Source organism: Pinus tabuliformis, chromosome 3_1 (genome assembly GCF_031772625.1).
Source record: "Pinus tabuliformis cultivar Carrire ecotype Pingquan chromosome 3_1, CPIR1, whole genome shotgun sequence".
In the NCBI taxonomy this organism is placed as follows: domain Eukaryota; kingdom Viridiplantae; phylum Streptophyta; class Pinopsida; order Pinales; family Pinaceae; genus Pinus; species Pinus tabuliformis.
The window spans coordinates 112,741,384-112,765,350 of record NC_142301.1 but is presented as its reverse complement, the minus strand read 5'-3'; the positions used below and the strand labels follow the sequence as shown (position 1 = coordinate 112,765,350).

At 42.3% G+C, this 23,967-nt stretch overlaps 1 pseudogene; it reads right to left on the bottom strand.

Moving 5' to 3' along the window:
* Positions 1–706: 706 nt before the first annotated feature.
* On the bottom strand, positions 707–23,811 carry LOC149186033 (transmembrane 9 superfamily member 7 pseudogene; annotated as a pseudogene).
* Between the last annotated feature and the right edge of the window lie 156 nt (positions 23,812–23,967).

Below are 23,967 nucleotides of genomic sequence, written 5' to 3'. Positions count from 1 at the left end.
TCCAAATTGACCAAAAAGGCTACACAAAGCACCCATTAGACTTGTTGGCATAATGACTAACCCAATTCACTCTATTAGCATAAATATAATCAAAAACATGCAATAAACTAATGAGAATGGTGGATTAAGTTGAATTAAGAGGTTGAATGAACCCAAATAATTATCCATTTTTGGGGCTCATCATCACCCCCTACTGAAAGTGTTGCTCATCCTCTGAGCAACCAATCTATCTCCTCATCTTTGATGGCCCTGGTGGCCTCCCTGTCATCCCAAGCTTCTGAAGTGATTTCCTTTTCTCGGTCATGAAACCATGCTTTTCTCTCTGGTTCTTCCCACTGCCTGCTCATTCAATCATATGAAAGGAGATGAAACCAGTGGAGGATGGAAGAAAAGAGTGGTTGCATGCCTCCTCAACAGACTTCATGCTTCAAATCCCTCTTCATAATTGATTATGGCCTGCCCAAAGGCTCTACAGGATGTTTCTGGTAGAAATACAGAACTTCCTGTAGAAAGTCCTATAGCTTCCTGTAGAAGGTTGACCCATGACTAGATTGTGTCCGAACCCTGAAAAAAATGAGTGTTCATGGAGGGGATGGATGTGAGGATGCCTGGGAACTTGGTAGGGACCCTTCTGCTTGTGTTGGGAGGCCCCCTTTCGGCATTGTGTTCCTGCAACATCTTCAGAATTAACTCCCACAACAGCACATTGACATTGGTGTCTCCTGTAATGTTACCCAAAAACCTCTAAAACAACATAAAAGGAGCAAGCACCATTCCCCTAAACCAAAACTTAAACGGCCCCTCTGAAAAATGGTAGCTACATGCAGAGCCTCAGTCAATCTTCACTGATGAGTATATTGTCCGCACAAACCAAAGGCATGCATAGAAACCTATTGTACCGGTCAGAGCAAAAAATGAGTATGACATGATGGGCATGTAGCCAAAATATAAAATTCCATAAACAAGCTTTGTCATCTCCATCTTGGTGAAGAAATAGAATGTGGCATATAGAAACAAGTAAAATGCTGAGGAGCCTGTAGTCAAATAAGATCTCCACCACCAGTTGTAATCTTCACTGCACAGTTGGAAGTAGCACAGGACAATGGTGATCTCTGCACATGTAACAATGAGGATCAAAAAGACAATGAACAGGAACCCAAATATATAGTAGAACTGATGAAGCCATATTGAAGTTAATATGAAGAACAATTCAATGAATACAGCTCCAAAAGGAAAAATGCCTCCAATTGGTATTTGAGAAAATGGGCTGCATATACCAAGCTTGCTCTGGAATCTGCCTGGGGATTTTATTGGTCTTCACTGGATCCTCAATTGCAGGTTTCTTGTAGCCAAAGTAACTGCCCACAAAGAGCAATGGCACAGAAATTCCAAACCATAAAAGGACCAAGGCAAACATAGTCCCGAAAGGAACTACACCAGATGATTTTTTTCCCCATAGCAGTGCATTGAGAATAAAGAAAATGCAAAAAGTAATGCCTGGAAACAAGAATGATGTCTTCAGCGTGTTCCTCCTCTATTCTGTGCCCTTGAACATATTATATAGACGTGACGATGCACACCCTGCAAACAAACCCATAAACACCCATAATAGCAGCATAGTTGTCATTAAACCTCCACGGTTCGAAGGAGAAAGGAAACCAAGGACTGCAAATATCATTGTCACTGGTGTCATGGCAAAAAAAACTGAACTCCAGTTCCCACATAGACACAAAGTAAGCTTGCATTGGTTGGGGCCCTGACCACATCTCCATGGACCGACTTCCATCCTGTTTCCTCTTGAGCCTCACCCTGTGTTTCTAATTGGTTGTATTTTGAGATATCCCGGTACAATGTTCGCATCATGATCATTGCAACCATTCTGGAGAGAAATAAAACAATCATCAATGAGTTGATGATAGAGAACCAATGGATCTGATCATCTGTCATAAGAAGGTAAGTATCCCAACGTGATGCCCATTTCATAGGGCTCTCCCGGAAAGTAACATCACAAGTGAATATAACTTCTTTGTCTTCTACAACTTCTTGGGGAATCTCAGAATTTGGCACTGTATGCTTGGTATTTGGATCACAAGTTGTCAAATGGGCTTTGACATTATCCCATGGTTGTTCATACTCATGCTTTACACTCACTGAGAATTGCCACCCTTGACGTGAACAATCCAAGCTTCTTCGTATGTTGGGTTTCCTGTGGCGCAGATTCCTGTAGAAACGCCTGTAGAGTGCCCGGCTTCTGTAGGATGTCTCTGCGCCTTTGAACAATCTTGGTATGCGGGAGAATTTTGAACAAGCTGAAAAACTTGGCGAAGGACGTCAGTTTAACAGAATTTAGAGGCAGAGGATTCAGCCGAAGAGGTTTGCAAGTGTAAATGAATCAGTAGTTAACGTGAGTCCTCAGCCGAGCATTCCTTTCATTACTGCGTGATTTGTGGTGAGGTGGCAGAGACGTGCGCTTCTCATGCAAACTGTTGGTCCCCTGCAGTGCCATCTGCCCGTAATCCCTTACCCTTAGTTGCACTGGAGTTTAAAATATCCACAACTGTCTGTGTTTTTTTCAAATTTCACGTGAGTTGTCTAACACATACGTTGCATGATTCCTGGCTGATTGATAGAGAATTGGAAAAGGAACTATCAGCTTAATCTTGCTATATTCGTGGCTCAATTCCACCATTCCATTCATTCATGCAGTTTTTAAATTAGATTTGTGCAATAGAAGAACGAGGTTCAGTCACGTACCTGAAGTCAAATGGCTGCTGTGAGGTGTTGACGCTAGTCTTTGCTGCATGCACTGGTTTCTTTGGTTGTATGAGGGCTTGGCTAATGATTTTTGGTTGTTTTCTTTGTGCATGTGTCCTCTGGCCGGATGCATGCTGCAGGAGTTCATTTCCACGCTTAGATCTGCACCTTCAAGCTGCTGCTGCTGAATTTTCACAGGACCGGAACTTGTTTTCACCATTGCTCCCAAACGGTAAGCCGTATCGATCTGAAACTTGCTGAGCACGTTCCTATCATCATGATGCACCTCCCATAGCAAAATCGAGATCAATGGATGCACAGATTTTGAGAAAAATGGAAAATAGTTGAAGATTTCAGAGATCAATTTCTCGGAAACCGTGCATCGGAATTGGCTGAAACTGCTTGGGTAGGTTACTATCACCCATATGCACCTCCCCATGAAACAGGTTTTGAAACGGATGCACGGATATGGAGAAAATGCAAAAATGGATGATGGTGATGGAGGCTGATTTCTTGGAAACCGTGCACTGGAATTGGCTGAAACTGCTCAAGCATGTTGCCATCACCCCTGTATGATTCTCTGTAAAATGGTTTTTCAAATGGATGCATGGTTTTCAAGTTAGGGAAAAAACAAATTTTGTTCTAGGTATTTTTGCTTCAAGGCATTCTGCAGTTTTGTTGCATGGTAAGAAAAATGAACTTTGGATGTGATACAGGTATGGAGATTATGGAGGATGAGTTTGAAGATTGCAGGAGGACTTCTAAACCCTTTAGGAAGCTACCATGTTAACCAAACCGCCTCTTTGAAATCCATTTCTAGCTTCCTACAATTTCTACAGGAACTTCCTGTAGAAGCACAATGAGGTGGAAAAGATAATGGAAAAGGGTGAGGAATGGGAACATGGATGCTTGCAGGCATAACCAATGGATTCCAAGCTTTAGATCCCCTTCCAAAATCGAATCTGGCTCGCTTGAAGGTTCTACAGGATGTTTCCTGTAGAAATATAGAACTTCCTCTAGAAGGCACAAAAACTCCTTTGTCTTTGTTTTGAGTAATCCTCCTGACCTGCAATGACATTGCTGCAACTTGAAATTATTCAATGGAAATTAGATTTATTTTTCTTTTTCTTTTCTCTCTTTTTTTTTCGAAAAACAACTAGGGCGCCTCATGGAGGTTTTCACCCTAATTGCCTGCCCTGGGCGCCTCCACGGGAGGTTTTCACTCAGACATCTTATTCTCTTTTCTCTTTTTTCCCAACCCATTGACCGCCTCATGGAGGTTTTCAATCAATGAGCCAATCTAAGGCACCTCCGAGGAGGTTTTCACCTTAGATTTTTATTCTCTTCTTATTTTCATTTTTTTCTCTCATTTTTTTTTTTCTCTACCCTACCCTACTTGAAAAACAAAATCATTTTCAAGTGTAAGAATACTTCCAATGGAGCCATGTGCACATCGAGATTAGAGACAAGATGATGTGAAGGCTCGAAATGCATGCTTTGACAGGTATCCGGATTTCAGAGACCAAATGATCTGACTTTGAAGGGATCAAACATAGCTGAAGAAGATAGTACCGCTGCAACTTTGTGACTGTCTGAAACCATATCTCAATATAGCTCTGATATCCTTGGTCCTTTTGCTGATCTGGATCATTCTTCATGTCACCTTCTATCATGACCTTCACATATTCCTCTTTTTGCTGACTTTTCTCTTGACTACATGGAGGGTTTGATGGTAACCATGAGGGATCTTTCTTTATCTCTGCTTCTGATGTCTTCTCTTCATCAAGTAAAGCCCATGGTTCTTTGATTTCCTCTTCTGAATCTTCTTTTGCCTGATGTGGTCCTTCAATGCTTTCAATATAGTCTCTTTTTTGCAATACTCTTCCTAAGCTATGGTGAAGATCATTGAGCTCAAGAGCAGTTGTTTGGACATGTTGTGCCTCAGCTTTGCAATTAGGTTGAGCTATTCCAATGTGCGGGTTTGGAAATGGTGGTATGGGTAGCTGAGTGGGGGTGTATATTTGAGATGGATGCGGATGGGGTTGTGGTTGGGTTGGCATTTGGGGTTGCCTTGGTGGAGAAGGAGGTGATCGTTGCGGTTGAGCAGGTGGTGGAGGAAAAGAAGTGGGAGGAGTGTTGTACTGGGGCCTCCACCCTTGATGAGGTGCATTCCACTAAGGTTGTGGCTGAGCATAAGAGTGAAACGAATGAGCAGCTGGTTGGGCATAATATGGATCTATAAAGGAACAAGGAGGAGGTGTGAACCAGGAAGGATGAGCAGGGGGACCTCAAGAAGGCATGAAAGTGGCTTGATAGGGGTCATAATAGGTCTCGGATGTCCCTTGCAGTTCCTGCTGATAAGATCTAGGTTCATGTGGCCTCCTTTGGTTCATATAATAGAGTGATTCAGTGGCTACTTTGGCTCTCTGATATGCAGCTTTGATTCTGGGTAAGGAAGGGCACTGATCTGTAGGATGGTATTCTTCACAGACAAAACACACTTCTATGGAGTACAATGGACATTCGTTCCTAGGATGCTTTCTAGTGCACCTAGGACAAAAAATGGCCAAAGCCCTCTTGGCTTCTTCTTGCTTCTTTTGGATCCACAAGGTATCCAGTTGCATGGCAAGAAACTGCCTCATATCACTCTTGAGATCTTCGATCTGATTTTCAAATTCGTCTTTGGACAAGGTGCTGCTCCCAACATTTCTGCTTGTAGCCATTTGCTCCAGAGGAATGGTTTCTTCTTCTTCTTCCCTTGAGGTTCTTCAAATATGTCTTGTTGTCCACCTAAGGGTTCTTTAATCACATCCATCGAAGAAGAGAGAATGTTGGCTGTGTGAAGCAATGGGGGGGTTGTGCTATCATTTTTCTAACTTATCTCTACTCCTACAAGGCATGAAATGAAATCTTTTTAGTTGAATTTTTCTTTTTTCTACTTCTACCTGCAAAACTGAAATAGATTGAACTGCAACTAACTATCTTGCTAAAATGAAAATGCAGAATTGAAATGAAAGCAGGAAAGGACTAATCTATTTTGCTCAAATGAAATTGCAGGAATGAAATGCTAGTCTATGAAAGTGGGAAATGCTAATATACTTTTGCATAAACGAAATTGCATAATGGAAATGAAATAAACTACTTAGCAGAAGATTGTAGTGGAAAATAGAAGAAAAGCGACAATCACCAATACTCTGACGCTTCCCCCACAACGGCGCCAAAAATATGGTGAGCCCCAGTATTGCAGCAATAATGTTGCAACTCCTGAGACTCCCTTCTTTAATTTTATCAACCCGGTAGATTGTAACAAACTTGGAAGTGACGGTGCTGTATGCACAAGTACTAGCTCTTGCCGCAGCTGTCACTTGGTCAGTTGGCACAAGTCCGCTAGGAGCTTAAGCCAACTTCTATGAGCTCTTAGAAGAAGCTTTTTAATTGATGGATGAAATCTAACTCAAAGGAAGCTAATCTACTTGTGGAAAGAAACTGAAAGCCAAACAGAAACGCAAACCCTAATTCTATCAGCTAGTCCTACTGATGCTAAGATGAGAATTCAAACTACTAAAAGAGATGCCGTTACTTCTATGAAGGTAAAATACATGTGTCTAGACTACCTCTACCTAAAGAAAACATCTTTTTGTATTTTTGAATCAGTTATTAGAATTATCATGCATGTGCTTTTAACTAGATTTTTACTGTGCAGAGGTGGATCAAGGAGGAGAAATGCTTGGAAAAGGTTGGGAAGGTATAGAGAGGGCCTACGGGGTCCCTATCACCCTTCCAAAGAGTTTCACAGAGTTTGGCTATCAAGAAACCTCATTCGTGAGCTTCTACAGGAAGTCTGCAGGGGTTCTACAGGATGTTCTAGGATTTCTATAGGATGTTCTGTAATTTTTCTACAGGATGTTTAGAAATGTAATTTTGGAGGATGGGTGAGTGAGGTAAGGTGCATGAATGGATAGGGAGGCAGGGTAGGGGCCTGAAATGACCCAAGGACTGATGGATAGAGTTGAGGAGAAGGTGTAGATGGCTGGACTTGTTCCAAGAAGACTGAAGTAATGCTGCACAAAAGGTAGGGTTATGAGGGCAGTATGGCAATGTGAGGCAAGAAACCAAGTTATGAGATGGAGAAGATGGGTTTGAGGGAGTCTGGGTAGACAGAGAAGTGGTACAGGTGCTCTGCAATTTGTGTTTCCAACTGAACCAACAAAGACATGCAAGAAAACAAAGATCTAGTTATCCTACCCTAATATGATCTAGCTAACAGTAACAAGAATGGACAACAGCTTTTTTTGCAAGGAAACCTTGTATATTAACTATGCAATGAAACATTCAAAGATCTGAACATGTAACCAACTTCTGCAAATGAAAACCAAACACTAATGATTGCATGGCAAAGCAAAGTCAGTGTTTTTGTGGGCAGAAAAGTCATCCTAGTCACAGCTCCTGATCCCACTGAGGGAGAGGTGAAACCACAGATGTTTGTTGGCCCTTTTCTTGAAGATTTTTCTGTTAACAACCTATCAACTAAATCCGAGCATGAAAAGCTATTTTACTCATCAAAAAACAAACTAAATAACAAAACAAGATTTAGATCTAAATAGCAGATTTTATTCTAAGAATGCAGCAAACACACATAAAGATAATCAAAGGAGGTATTGGGCGCTTGAGATGGGCCCAACCCCAAGAGCTATAGCCTCCTAAGAGAGATTTAGAGCTGGTGAAAAGCTGGATTCATCTTTATTGAGCAAGAAAAGAAGAGTTACATCAAAACTGTCCACAAGGAGAACTTGAAAATGAGCTGAAAGCAAAGCTAATCTATTGCCTAAAAATCGAAATACAAACTAGCTAACTTCTGCCTACAAAATGACTAACCATTGGATACAAAATGACTAACCACTAGCTAACCAAAATGAGGCCCTAAGCCTTCTTATTTATACAAATTGAGGACCCCAACAGTCCTCCTAAACTTTAGGGACTCGGCTGCGCAAAACTTGTAGTTAACAGCAGTCCTACTTGACTTTCTTGGCTGCCATTGTGCTAATTGATTTGGTGGCCCTTGAACTCCGAGCTGATGGTGGAGAATTCGAGGTAAGGGCCCATAAAGGAAGGGGACACCTTCCTACAAATCGTCTCCCTTGATCTCCCACGAATTTGGCTGCCAAGTGCTCATTAAGATCTTCAATTTTGTCTCCAAATTGACCAAAAAGGCTACACAAAGCACACATTAGACTTGTTGGCATAATGACTAACCCAATTCACTCTATTAGCATAAATATAATAAAAAACATGCAATAAACTAATCAGAATGGTGGATTAATTCGAATTAGGAGGTTGAATGAGCCCAAAATAATTATCCATTTTTGGGGCTCATCATCACCCCCCTACTGAAAGTGTTGCTCATCCTCTGAGCAACCAATCTATCTCCTCATCTTTGATGGCCTTGGTGGCCTCCTTGTCATGCCAAGCTTCTGAAGTGATGTCCTCTTCTCTGTCATGAAACCATGCTTTTCTCTTTGCTTCTTCGCGCTGCCTGTGCTTCTTTTCCTAGAGAATTCTCAACTTTGGTATGATTGTGCAAGTATATTCAATATGGTGGCAATGTTGGTGAAAGGAGATGAAACCAGTGGAGGATGGAAGAAAAAAGTGGTTGCATGCCTCCTCAACAGACTTCAAGCTTCAAATCCCTCTCCATAATTGATTCTGGCCTGCCCAAAGGCTTCTACAGGATGATTTTGGTAAAAATACAGAACTTCATGTAGAAAGTCCTGTAGCTTCCTGTAGAAGGTTGAACCATGACTAAATTGTGCCTGAACCCTGAAAAAAATGAGTGTTCATGGAGGGGATGGATGTGAGGATGCCTGGGAACTTGGTAGCTTCTAACTGGCTTTTTACTGTGCAGGGGTAGATCAAGGGGAGAAATGCTTGGGAAAGGTTGGGAAGGTTCAAAGAGGGTCTAAGGGGTCCCTAGCACCCTTCCAGAGAGTTTCACAAAGTTTGGCTGCCAAGAAACTGCGTTTATGAGCTTCTACAGGAAGTCTGCAGGGGTTCTACAGGATGTTCTGGGATTTCTACAGGATGTTTAGTAATGGAATTTTGGAGCATGGATGGAGGGAAAAAGGTGGAGGAATGAGTATGGAGGTGAAATAGGGGTGTAGGGGAGTTCAAGGCTTGGAGGATGGAGTTGAGGAGAAGGTGTAGATGGCTGGACTTGTTCCAAGAAGGCTGGAATAATGCTGCACAAAAGGTAGGGTTATGAGGGCAATGTGGCAACGTGAGGCAAGAAACCAAGTTAGGAGATGGAGAAGATGGGTTTGAGGGAGTCTGGGCAGATAGAGAAGTGGTATAGGTGCTCTGCAATTTGTGTTTCCAACTGAACCAACAAAGACATGCAAGAAAACAAAGATCTAGCTATGCTACCCTAATAAGATCTGGCTAACAGTAATGAGAATGGACAACAGCTTTATTGCAAGGAAACCATGTATATTAACTATGAAATGAAGCATTCAAAGATCTGAACATGTAACCAACCTCTGCAAATGAAAACAACACACTAAGGATTGCATGGTAAAGAAAACTAGTGTTTTTGTTTGGGACAACACGGTTATTCCAACTCCAGCCCCTAATCCAATAAGGAAGAGGTGAAACCAAAAGTGTTTGCTAACCCTTTTTTGGAGCCTTTTTCTTGTTATTATCCTACCAATCTATTCTAAATATGAGAAGCTACTTTAACCATCAAAAGAAATCTAAATAACAAAGCAAGATTTAAATATAAATATCAGATTTTATTCTAAGAATGCAGCAAAAACACATAAAGATAAACAAAGGAGGTACTGGGCGCTTGAGATGGGCCCAACCCCAAGAGCTATAGCCTCCTAAGAGAGATTTAGAGCTGGTGCAAAGCTGGATTCATCTTTATTGAGCAAGAAAAGAAGAGTTACATCAAAACTGTCCACAAGGGAAACTTGAAAATGTGCTGAAAGCAAAGCTAATCTACTGCCTAAAAATCGAACTATAGAAGTAATGGCATCTCTTTCAGTAGTTTGCATGCTCTCCTTTGCGTCAGTAGGACTAGCTGGTAGAATTAGGGTTTGCTAGGGTTTGCGTTTCTTTTTGGCTTTCAATTTCTTTCCGCAAGTAGATTAGCTTCCTTTGAGTTAGCTTTCATCCATCAGTTAAAAAGCTTCTTCTAAGAGCTCATAGAGGTTGGCTTAAGCCCCTAGTGGACTTGTGCCAGCAGACCAAGTGATAGCTGCGGCAAGAGCTAGTACTTGTGCATACAGCACCGTCGCTTCCAAGTTTGTTACGAACTACCGGGTTGATAAAATTAAAGAAGGGAGTTCCAGCAGTTGTAGCATTATTGCTACAATACTGGGGCTCACCATCTTTTTGGCGCCATTGCCGGGGAAGCGTCAGAGTATTGGTGATTGCTGCTTTTCTTCTATTTTCCACTACAACCTTCTGCTAAGTAGTTTATTTCATTTCATTTCCGCAAAAGTAGAGTAGACATTTCCTGTTTTCATAGATTAGCATTTCAATTCCGCAATTTCATTTCTGCAAGCGTAGATTAGCATTTCAATTCTACAAGCGTAGCCTAGCATTTAATTCCTACAATTTCATTTGAGAAAAATAGATTAGTCCTTTCCTGCTTTCATTTCAATTCCGCATTTTCATTTCAGCAAGATAGTTAGTTGCAATTCGATCTATTTTAGTTTTTGCAGGTACAAGCAGAAAAAAAGCAAAAATCAACCAAAAAGATTTCCTTTCATTCCTGGTAGGAGTAGAGATAAGTTAGAAAAATATTTTCACAACACCCCCTTTTTCTTCACATAGCCAACCTTCTCTCTTCTTCGATGGTTGTGACTAAGAAGAACCCCTGGGTGGACATCAATACATATTTGAAGAACCTCTAGGGGAGAAGAAGAAGAAAACATTCCTCTGGAGCAAATGGCTACAAGCAGAAATGTTGGGAGCAGCACCTTGTCCAAAGACGAATTTGAAAATCAGATCGAAGATTTCAAGAGTGATATGAGGCAGTTTCTTGCCATGCAGCTGGATACCTTGCGGATCCAAAAGAAGCAAGAAGAAGCCAAGGGGGCTTTGGCCATTTTTTGTCCTAGGTGCACTAGAAAGCATCCTAGGAACGAATGTCCATTGTACTCCATAGAAGTGTGTTTTGTATGTGAAGAATATCATTCTACAGATCAGTGCCCTTCCTTACCCATAATCAAAGCTGCATATCAGAGAGCCAAAGGAGCCATTGAATCACTCTATTATATGAACCAAAGGAGGCCACATGGACCTAGATCTTACCAGCAGGAACTGCAAGGGACATTCGAGACCTATTATGACCCCTATCAAGCCACTTTCATGCCTTCTTGGGGTCCCCCTGCTCATCCTTCCTAGTTCACACCTCCTCCTTGTTCCTTCATAGATCCATATTATGCCCAACCAGCTACTCATTTGTTTCACTCTTATGCTCAGCCACAACCTCAGTGGAATGCACCTCATCAGAGGTGGAGGCCCCAGTACAACACTCCTCCCACTTCTTTTCCTCCACCACCTGCTCAACTGCAACCATCACCTCCTCCTCCACCAAGGCAACCCCCAATGCCTACCCAACCACAACCCCATCCACATCCATCTCAAATACACACCTCCACTCAACTACCCGTACCACCATTTCCAAAACCATACCATGGAGCAGCTCAACCCAATTGCAAAGCTGAGGCACAACATGTCCAAACAACTGCTCTTGAGCTCAATGATCTTCACCATAGCCCAGGAAGAGTATTGCAAAAAAGAGACTATATTGAAAGCATTGAAGGACCACATCAGGCAAAAGAAGATTTAGAAGAGGAAATCAAAGAACCATGGGCTTTACTTGATGAAGAGAAGACATCAGAAGCTGAGATAAAGAAAGATCCTTCAAGGTTACCAACAAATCTTCCATGTATTCAAGAGAAAGATCAACAAAAAGAGGAAAACGAGGAAGTCATGTTAGAAGGTGACATGAAACATGATCCAGATCAAAAAAAAAACCAAGGATATCAGAGCTATATTGAGATATGGTTTCAGACGGTCACTAAGTTGCAACGGTACTCTCTTCCTCAGCTATGTTTGATCCCTTCAAAGTCAGATCATTTTGTCTCTGAAATCTTGACAGCTGTCAAAGCATGCATTTCGAGCCTTCACATCATCTTGTCTCTAATCTCGATGTGCACATGGCTCCATTGGAAGTATTCTTATAATTGAAAATGATTTTGTTTTTCAAGTAGTGTAGGGTAGAAAAAAAGGAAAAAATAAAAAAATAAAATAAGAAGAAAAATAAAAATCTAAGGTGAAAACCTCCTCGGAGGTGCCTTAGATTGGCTCATTGATTGAAAACCTCCATGAGGCGGTCAATGGGTTGGATAAAGAGAAAAGAGAATAAGATCTCTTGGTGAAAACCTCCCTTGGAGGTGCCCTGTTATAGACATTTTTGTGCCTTGCATCACTGAGCATGAAATGTCAATAATCAAGGGGTCCAAAGTCCCTAAACATGTTGTTCCTACTCCTAGAGGAACAAGGCCAGCAAACCACAGCAATTCACTGAAGTTCTCCACCTGAAAACACTCAAAAACAGGCCAATTCTAGATCATGTCAACTGCTCCACTGAGCATCTGCGCTGAATGTCAACTGATCCACTGTCTACCTGCGTTGAATGTCAACTGCAAAGAAGGCTACCTGCGCTGAGCGTAACTGGACAAGTGGCAGGCTCATTTCTCAAGGTGTCAATGCCCAGGAAGCTTCCAAAATGACACTTGGATCAGGGAATTCGACTGGTGATGAGTAAGAGGTTCCAAATCTCCAAGTGGAAGCAAGAACCTCCAAGTGGACTCAAGAACTGGGAGAGGGAGAGGACACTAGTCACTTCTCAAGCTGACTCATCCTCTCTCCAAAACTCCTATATATAGATCTCTCTCCATGAGGTCAAGGAGGCTGGAATGTTGTGATTGTAAAGAATTGTTGTTGGTTTGTGGTTGGATCATTGGGTGTTTATGCTTTGAAAGGGGCTGAAGAAGGAATTCCATTCTGCCGGGAAGGAGATGCTGGGTTGGAGCCCTATGGGTTGTATCTCTTCTTGAACCTTGTTTATCAATCAATAAAGCTTCTTGGTTCTTTCCTATATGATTGTGTATTTTGTATGATTTGCATTAGTATATTTGATTTATTTCTAATCCTGAACCATTTATGAATATGTATATTTGCCTTTGTGTTGTGTCCTTCTCTTGTCGCAAGTAGCTGTTCTCTTGTCACAGGTAGCTGGTCTCTTGTGATCTTGTGGGCATCAAGTAGTTGTTCCCTTGAGCAAGCGAGGAGGCGAGTAGTTGTGGACACCCAAAGAGGAGAGGATCTAGATCGAGGGACAACCGGAAGATAACGGTAAGTCTACCAATCTCCTGTCTTTCATATTTCATAAAGGAAGAAACCGAAGTAGCTGTATTCGTTTGTTGCTAAGGTACTGTCACACCTTAGGTGGATAGGATCGTCCTGCATAGGCATTTTTCCCCACAAAAAATTGGCGACTCCGCTGGGGAGATTTTTTTTGTCATTTTGTTTGTGTTTACATCATTGTTTACTTCATAGACTCAACGGCAACAATCGAACTGCTTTGCAAAGTAGAATGTTGTTGCTTTGATCCTTCACTGGGTTCTTGTCTATGATCTCAACAATGGACTCACAAATGACTTGATGATCCTTTGTGATAGTCTTTAGTACCCTCTCAAAGCATCCCTCTGTTTATACCTTGCTTGTGTTTCTGATTTGGCCTGAAACAGTTGATTTTTGAGCATTTTATGACCCAGAAACCAAGAGAAACAAGAGTTTCTCCTTTCAGCGCAGACACTGTGAAGGCAGTCTGCATTTCAACGCAGGTCCCGTGAAGGCTACCTGCGCTGAATGTCAAACTGACAGTGTTACACCTGCGCTGAACCAGTGTGGCCTTGTGCAGCTGGGGTTCCTTGCTATCTTTTGCCCTGTTTTGATCTCTGTTTTTGCAGCCTTTGACCAGCATAGGTACCACTTCTGATAACCCCTTTTCTTTGCTTGAATTCCGCCTCATTTTTGTACAAAAAGACTGTAAGTTTTTTTATGTGTTTGTGACGTCATTTACAGTTTTCCTTTGCATGAGCAAAATAGTCATCCTGTAGCCTTGATTCAGATCTGATTGATTGGTTGATTGTGATCTTAGGAGAGAGTTCATTGGATGTTTGCAGTTTGATTATCATTTGCTTTTGCTTATTGGTTTGAATTTGTCACTTTTAAGTGTCGAAACAAGTATTTATTTCAAAAAATCGCAAAGTGATTGTAATCTCTTCTACCCTTGCTGATTTGGGAAAAAGTAAACTTGTTTATTTTCAGTCATTTAAAAGCAAATTCGAAGTTGTACAAAAAGCTTTCTTTGTAGGCATTTATACTAAGAAAGTGGAAAACAAACACCTGCATTGTGCATTTGCATTTTGATAAGTTTGCATGTTGGATTTAGGAAGAGTGCATTAGAGTGTGCTGATTGCTCTTTGAGAAAAGATAGTCGCTCTCTTTTCCCTTAGTAGCTAGGATTTTCAAAGTTGAAAGATTATAAAGCTTGCTTATCATCTTAGACTGCATTTAGGAATTTGTACCATACATCTCGTGGTGATCCTGAAAGACAAACTTTAAAAAGATCAACTTAAAATATATTGAATGAACCTAACAACGCTTTGCAACATAACACACAACATAGAGGTCTAGGTAGAGACGTGTTCCGGCGTCGTTAAATGTAGTGACTGTCGATCTCTAAGAAGGTGGGTGATTCCTCCTGAGGGACGATAGCACTAATACGAACTTGTGCTCCCACGTACCGTCGCGTATATATTGGGAGACCCCTATAGGCATATATCCTTTATCCTTAGGAAGCCGTGTCGGCCGCCCTACTGATCGCAATGCAGTGAACACAACATTCACGAAGATCGACCACCCGTACCGTAAAACGTATTCTGTGGTTTTGCGAAAAGTTTGGCACACCCTCTGCCTAGATCTCCAGAGCAGTTTCTTTTGGCCTTTTTCAGACTCTATAACAGAAAAAGTCCATCCGAGCATTTGTCACTTCGGGCTCGTTAAAACATCGAAGGAGACTAGAGTCATCTTTAGCTTTTTCTCGACTCTTTAAAACTGAAAAAGCAAGTTGTGTCTAAAGCGTCGTTAACAATTTATTTTAAACGGAACAATCACCCTTATTCCCGCGTTGATCTTTGGGTTGAAAAGATGGAGCACACCAACCAAGGAGTTCCCCTTGGTGGAAATCCTAGTCCCTTCTCCTCTTGGGGAGATGTTGGTGCGCCCCAATGGCCACATTGTCGCTTCCAGGACTGACAATTGGCCTACCAGTTTGGCTCTTTTCAACCAATATCGTTCAGAATGCCGCCATTCCTGAACAGTCGAGTCAACAGTTAGATCAGACAAGAGTTGCCCACCAGCCTTCTACTTCATCTTCCTCTCCTCCTTCCTCTTCGCTTGACGGAACTGGTCGGTCAAAGAACCGGGTTCCTAAGGAGAAGAAGGAGAAGAAGAAGAAAGAAAAGAAGCAGAAGGAGCCTAAGGCGACTGGGGGAAAACAAGCGTCATCTAACAAAAATCCACACACAGCACTCGTAAGGCCTAAATCGCCATGCGTCATATGTAGGGGAGACCACTTCCATAGAGATTGTCCATGTATCCCCCGGATACTAAGAGACTGGTCCCCCCATTTGCACAATTCGGTAGCATCGACCTCTGATAGCCATGTCGATTGTTCACCATCAACTAGTGGGAGTGAAGCTCCAGGACAGAGCGGGAAAGCTAAATTTCCCTGCAGACTGTGTGAAGGCGATCACGCCATCCACCGTTGTCCCTTCTTAGACGAGGCGAAAAGAGTTCTGGAAGATCGCCCGATATTACGAGCGAATCTTCCTCCTGGATATCAAAAACTCTTGCCAAGTCCCTCACTAGTTGAGAATCCGGTTGACCCGCCCAGGTGGTCAGCCGAAGCACCTGTCATTGAAGATGAACCGTCTGAATCCATACCTGACGAAAGTCTAAAGGTTGAAATGGCAGTTGACCCGGTTTTGCCTTCAGAGGCTCTATCTTTGGATGACACCATCACAGAGGAGAATAAAGACGACACCGTCCAAATTCTCTTCATCAGCACTGACTCTGATGATCAAGGGGGCAATGCCACCATTCCTTTATCGCAGGAAGGAAGTTCATCAGAGCGCTATCCGGCCGTTTACTCGGTCCCACCACCAAGCAACCTGGTTGTGTCCTTTAACTGGAACCAACTAGGCAGACCCCGCTTGCCAGCTAGCATACCATTCAGAATTATTGTCAAAATATACAGAATGGTAATGGCCGGTACAGTTATTGATGAAGGGGCATCTGTGAGTATCCTTTCCTCTATTTCTTGGAAAGCGCTTGGTTCGCCTGCGCTTTTGCCTGAGATGAGAAATCTATCAGGCTTTGATAAGGGAACCAGTCGCCCTTTAGGGATCCTCCCAATGTGCCAATAACATTGAAAGGGAAGACCGTTCAAATGAACATGATGGTCGTTCAAGGACCCTTGGATTATAACCTACTCCTTGGGCGAGACTATATATATTGCATGGGAGCAATAGTCTCCTCACTCTTTAGAGTAATGTGTTTCCCGCATGGAGGAAGAATGGTCAAGCTCGTGGACCAACTTTCGTTTCCCGGATCACACATCGCAAATAGTCATATACCATCCCTAAATGGTCTATTCACGCAAGAAGTGTCTCAACCCACGGTCCGTCCTCCTGATGAGCGCGAGTAATTCGGGAAGATATGACTGGAACCCAGGGGGCATGCGTCCTGGTCTGCTTCGGCAGAGAACTTTGGGTATAAGGTAGGTTTCCGCGGGAGAATATGACTAGTCTGTACCCCATCTGTAGAGGAAAGAGGGTTGTTCTAGAATAGGATTCTTTTGTCAAAGTTACGTGAGGTTGTGGGATGCTGAGGAAGTGTTTTGTTTAACGAGACAATCTTTAGGTAACCTGAAAAAGGTAAGCCGAGGAAGTGTTTTGATTAACGAGACAATCTTTGGGTAACCTGAAAGAGGTAAGCCTCTCCCGGTAAAACGAAAGTTTTGGCGGAAAAGAAGTAGAGGTAACCTTGAAACTCTGTCTTATACCTGGGGGCATGCAAACCTTTTGGAGTGCTTGCAAGGGGCGACTATTTATTTTTTAATTTTTTTGGTCCTTCCCTTTAAACCTGTAGGTCTAACCCTTTAAACTCGTAGGATTAGTCGCTTCCAAGCTTGCATAACGAAAGGATATGGAGCAAAGCGTAGGGAGATGAAGCTCCATAAAAAATAGCAATCTCCCATGAGACACTCTTATCATATGACTGGTATAATCGAGCAGTTTTACCGCGGAATTTATGCTCGTTAAAAAATAGAAAAGCGAGATCCGAGCAGTTTTAGCACATAGTTCATGCTCGTTAAAAAATAAACATAAGATTGAGCAGTTTTAGCGGCGCATTCAAGCTCGTTAAAAAATAAACCCATCCCGGTAAATAACCATTGAGTATGTAACCTGATCAACCATAAAAGCCTTGGTCGTGTTTGTGCACCGTCACCTCCACTTTTCATTTGGCCGATCGTTTACCTCCATATGATTGTTTACCCATTTTGAGGAACAACTGCGCAGAGTGATTTCACCTAGCCATCCTTGTGACACTGCCGTGATTGGAAAATTCCAACCTGTACCTGGAATCAGCTGCGAACCCTGTTCATCACTCGTTCCTCAAAAGACGAGTCTTCTTTAAGCCCTTTTCAATTGACTCGTAAATATGAAAAGATTGCCGAGTTTTGGCCTTCCAGCTCGTTAAACGACCGGAAGAGCTATCCCTCCTCTAGATTTTAATCTTTTTGGACCTGAGGGATTATTGCACAAAAAGATCGAGCGCTTGTTTTGTTCGGCTCGTTAAAAATACCGAAAACTCATCCCTTCTGTATTGTTTTATACTTTTTCAGACTTAAGGGATTAGATGACGAAAAAGGAATTTTGGAGTTAACTTTATGTACCTTTTCAGACTCTCTAAAAATGAAAAGGGCCAAGTTTTCCTTGTCGTTAGACTCGTTAAAATCACTAAATAGCGAAAAACTTGTCTTTAGACGAGAACGAGTTTCACTATCGCTAGGCTCGTTAAAACATAGCGATGGGCTTGCCCGAAGGGCAAGTTATAGAACAAGCATATGTTATCCTCCTCAAGCTTGACAAAAATAAAGAGGTACTGGTCAGCAATGACTGGGGAAAAATTGGGAAAAAATCAAGAAGTCTTTGATGGTAGCAGGTCGCTCTTGAACATGACACTTTTCCTCCGTACCACATCGGGTTGGGTTGTTTCATTCACCGGTCACATCACCATGGTCTCGCCATACCATCCATACTTGGGGTAATGCTACCAATCCATCGCATCAGTGTCGCCATATGTTCAAGAGAAGTCATTCAGAAAGAGTCAACTAGGTCCCATCCACTGCCATACATTATCCTTCATCCATTCATGACCGCCACCCTGAATCATATGTCACAAATTGTTTTCACCTCCACTAAAATCATTAGCTCCGTTCCGTGTCACTGATGTGGGATTCATTAAGGCCCTCCTTTGACGGATCGCTTCTTGTCGACATCAGCTCATTATCCAAGAAGTTGATCTAGGAACAACCCCTTCAGTACTTTGAAGCTTGCATGCCTCAATGGCAAGTTTCTCACTTCCGGCGACAGGTATACATCAATGACCTTCGACCAGAAGATTTTGCGTGGTGTTCGACGCCAAGTCCTTTATTCACACCACGTGAATTGTACTGCAGTACCTTGAGGGTCATTATCATTATCAGTGATTCCTCTCGCGCTTGTTAACGGTTTACATCATTGACCAGTAATCAAGCGATGTCTTTCCATGTTCGACTTCAGCGCAATTCTCACATGGATCAACTTGTACTTAGAGTGAAGATCGAACGAGTTTTGAAGACCCCGGATCTAGTTTCATCCATCCGGGCTGCGATATATATTCAGGAAAATAAAGACATTTGACATGTACATCATTGCAGCAGATGATCATCCTACTCAAAGGATGATAGTTTCACCAGAATTATCAGTCTACCATCAGACGATCGTCTGTTCTATGTACCAAAATGTATTTATAAAGCTGAGCATGGGAATGCCCGCCTCAGCTAGATCATGAAATCAGAATGAATCATAATGTATTGTATTGTATCTTATTACAGGTCTCCTCCCAGCAAATGGATGAACTTCGGACTCCCATGGATAAAGCATTTCACCCGATAAACGGCCTCATACTTTAGGGGGCAACTGTTATAGACATTTTTGTGCCTTGCATCTCTGAGCATGAAATGTCAATAATCAAGGGGTCCAAAGTCCCTAAACATGTTGTTCCTACCCCTAGAGGAACAAGGCCAGCAAACCACAGCAATTCACTGAAGTTCTCCACCTGAAAACACTCAAAAACAGGCCAATTCTGGATCATGTCAACTGCTCCACTGAGCATCTGCGCTGAATGTCAACTGCTCCACTGTCTACTTGCGTTGAATGTCAACTGCAAAGAAGGCTACCTGCGCTGAGCGTAACTGGACAAGTGGCAGGCTCATTTCTCAAGGTGTCAATACCCAGGAAGCTTCCAAAATGACACTTGGATCAGGGAATTCGACTGGTGATGAGTAAGAGGTTCCAAATCTCCAAGTGGAAGCAAGAACCTCCAAGTGGACTCAACAATTGGGAGAGGGAGAGGAAACTAGTCACTTCTCAAGCTGACTCATCCTCTCTCCAAAACTCCTATATATAGATCTCTCTCCATGAGGTCAAGGAGGCTGGAATGTTGTGATTGTAAAGAATTGATGTTGGTTTGTGGTTGGATCATTGGGTGTTTATGCTTTGAAAGGGGCTGAAGAAGGAATTCCATTCTGCTGGGAAGGAGATGCTGGGTTGGAGCCCTATGGGTTGTATCTCTTCCTGAACCTTGTTTATCAATCAATAAAGCTTCTTGGTTCTTTCCTATATGCTGGTGTATTTTGTATGATTTGCATTAGTATATTTGATTTATTTCTAATCCTGAATCATTTATGAATATGTATATTTGCCTTTGTGTTGTGTCCTTCTCTTGTCACAAGTAGCTGTTCTCTTGTCACATGTAGCTGTTCTCTTGTGATCTCGTGGGCATCAAGTAGCTGTTCTCTTGAGCAAGCGAGGAGGCGAGTAGTTGTGGACACCCAAAGAGGAGAGGATCTAGATCGAGGGACAACCGGAAGATAACGGTAAGTCTACCAATCTCCTCTCTTTCATATTTCATAAAGGAAGAAACCAAAGTAGCTGTATTCGTTTGTTGCTAAGGTACTGTCACACCTTAGGTGGATAGGATCGTCCTCCATAGGCATTTTTCCCCACAACATGCCCAGGGCAGGAAATTAGGGTGAAAACCTCCATGAGGCGCCCTAGTTGTTTTTTTCAAAGAAAAAAGAGAAAAAGAAAAGAAAAATAAAGCTAATTTCCATTGAATAATTGCAGGGTGTAAGAAGGACATTGCAGGTCAGAAGGATCACTCAAAACAAAGACAAAGAAATTTTTGTGCCTTCTAGAGGAAGTCCTATATTTCTACAGGAAACATCCTGTAGAACCTTCAAGCGAGGCAGATTCGATTTTGGAAGGGGATCTAAAGCTTGGAATCTATTGGTTATTCCTGCAAGCATCCATGTTTCCATCCCTCACCCTTCTCCATCATTTTTTCCACCTCATTGTGCTTCTTTTATGAAAACTGTGTTTTCTACAAGAAGTTCCTGTAGAAATTACAAGAAGCTAAAAATGGATTGCACAAAGGTGGTTTGGCGAACACAATAGCTTCCGCAAGGGTTCAGAAGTCCTCCTGTAATCTTCAAACTCCTCCTCCATCATCTCCATACCTGCATCATAGCCCAAGTTCATTTTTCTTACCATGCAACAAAACTGCAGAATGCCTTGAAGCAAAAATACCTAGAACATAATTTGTTTTTGCCCTAACTTGAAAACCATGCATCCATTTGAAAAACAGTTTTACAGGAAATCATACAAGGGTGATGGAAACATGCCTGAGCAGTTTCAGCCAATTCCGGTGCATGGTTTCCAAGAAATCAGCCTCCATCACCATCAGCCATTTTTGCATTTTCTCCATATCCGTGCATCCGTTTCAAAAATTGTTTCATGGGGAGATGCATATGGGTGATAGTAACCTACCCAAGTAGTTTTAGCCAATTCCGATGCACGGTTTCCAAGAAATTGATCTCTGAAATCTTCAGCCATTTTCCATTTTTCTCGAAATCTGTGCATCCATTGATCGCAATTTTGCTATGGAAGATGCATAATGATGATAAGAACGTGCTCAACAAGTTTCAGATCGATCCGGTCTAGCGTTAGGGAGCAATGGCGAAAACAAGTTTCTGTCCAGTGAAAATTCAGCAGCAGCAGCTTGAGGTTGCAAATCTGAGCGTGGAAATGAACTCCTGCAGCATGCATCCGGCCAGAGGACAGCTGCACAAGGAAAACAACCAAAAATTAGCAGCCAAGCCACATGTAACCACAAAAACCAGTGCATGCAGTAAATGACAGGTCACAGCAGCCATTTGACTTCAGGTACGTGACTAAAACTTGTTCCTCTATTGCATGAATCTAATTAAAGAAATGCATGAACGAATGGAATGGTGGGGTAAGCCATGAATCTAGCAAGGTTAACCCCGCATACAGTTCTCTAGCGCTCAGGCAAAAATCACGCAACATACGTGTATGGTCATTCACGTGAAATTGGAAAAAACACAGACAGTTGTGGATATTTTAAACCCCAGTGCAACTAATCGTAAGGGATTACAGGCAGACGGCACTACAGGGGACCAACAATTTGCATGAGCAACCCACGTCTCTGCCATCTCACCACAAATCACGCAGTGATTAAAGGAATGCTCGGCTGAAGACTCGCATTAACTGCTGATTCATTTACAATTTCAAACCTCTTCGGCTGAATCCTCTGCCTCTGAATTCTGTTAAACTGACGTTCTTCGCCAAGTTTTTCAGCTTGTTCAAAATTCTCCCACATACCAAGATCATTCAAAGGTGCAGAGACATCCTACAGAAGCCGGCCAGCATTCTACAGGAAGACGTTCTACAAGAAATACAGTATATCCTTCTGAAGCAGAGAAACCCGTGTCTGTTGCGTCGGAATTAGAAATCTCAAAACGAGGTAGGCTCGAAAAAACTCCTCTATGCATGGTATGTTTTGAAAAGGTGGTGAATTGAACAGCATAAGATTGGGGAATCAGAGAAAAAATCTGCCTGTGAATTGGAAGAAAAATGTTTTCCTGTGTATTGCACTAGGTTTCCCAGTTGTTTCTGCATCAAGATTCTCCTCCACGTTTCCTGTTTTTTTAAGAAAATTCTCCTATAGGGAAGATATATGCAGCTGCGGAGGCCAGCCTGTGTATGAAAAATTTTAAATATGCATATCTGTACTTTGTCTGTAAAAACAAAATTCTTCTTTTCAAAAGCAGAGAGTCAAATTCAGGATAAAAGCAGTTTAAAACAAAGGGAAATATTGCAATTTGATGTTGTAAGGAGAAGAACATGGGGAAATTCCTTGTTTGGTTTCAGAAAAAGGTGAAAATTCAGCTATCCCTCTGTTTTCAGTTCTACCTTCTTTCTCACCTGAGCATTTTATTTAGAAAAAAAAACACTCAACACCACATGGAGGACAAGCTAAAGGAATTAAGAGAACAATTGGCCATGGTGAGACACATTGAAAGCATTACAAAAATCCCAGCTACAGGAGGAAAATGCACTGCTGAAAAAGCAGTTAGAGCAACACGAAGGCATAGAGATTTCTACAGGAAGTGAAGGGAAAGAACAACAAAAAGAGAAATCCCCTGAAATGTTGGCAAGGGAAGCAACAGCTGTGCTTGCTGCATTAAGGCCAAGAAAAGCACAAGAATTCAAACAAGCAGAATAGGAGGAGCAGTGGAAGGACATGGAAAAGAAACACAAGACAGACCACCACAGAAGGAACAAGAAGAATGAGTGAAATGCCAAGCTGCTGAGGCCAAAACTATGGGTGGAATGAAGGCACAAACACCAAGGGAGAAACGATTGCAAACACGGGCAGAGAGGACTGAGAATGTCCAAACAAATAAGGGCACACCCAAGGCAACCAAAACACAAGTCAAAGAGAAGGCACCCCCAGCTAAGCAAGCCAAATCAAGGAAAACTGTTTCTACAGGAAGCCAACTGACTGCTTCTACAGGAAGCCAGAAAATGGCCTCCCAGCACAAGCAAAAGGGTCCCTACCAAGTTCCCAGGCATCCTCACATCCATCCCCTCCATGAACACTCATTTTTTTCAGGGTTCGGGCACAATTTAGTCATGGTTCAACCTTCTACAGGAAGCTACAGGACTTTCTATAGGAAGTTCTATATTTTTACCAAAAACATCCTGTAGAAGCCTTTGGGCAAGCTAGAATCAATTATGGAGAGGGATTTGAAGCTTGAAGTCTATTTTTTTTTTTATCGTTGAAACTACACTACTTCTATTATTTACATTAACAACAGCGAGCAATTACATCCAGGATTACAAGTCGACAGAGGCCTGGGGTGGCACTCTGGATCATAGAGATTCACTAAGACAGCTACCCGCGCAGGGGCATTCTCCTTTGTAACTAAGCACCCACGCAGGGGTGATATCATTGAACCCACAACTGAAACTGGAAGCCCACGCAGAGGCTGTGGAGCTTTGAAAACCAAACAAAACAAAAATGTCTATCCCACGCAGGGGCAAAAGAGAGAAGTTGAAGAAATTCATCAGAGTCCCTCGCAGGGGAATGGACATGCATTGAACAGCATAATTGACTAACCAAACAAAACTATTCACGCCTGACATTAAGCATTGTTGATAGGGGAAGCAGTTAACAAAAAAACCTGAGCTCGGGCTGAGGACTGAAACTTGCTTGAGCCAGCATCTATTCATCCGAATCTTCTTCCGAATCTTCCGGATAAATCCAGTATTCGCCTTCTGGTGGGGGTCCCCAGTCATACTTGGCTTTGCCTTTCGCGGGTGCTGGTTGAGAGGCTGGTGGAGCAGCTCCTGGCTCAGATTGTGCCCCAGCTTTTTCCTC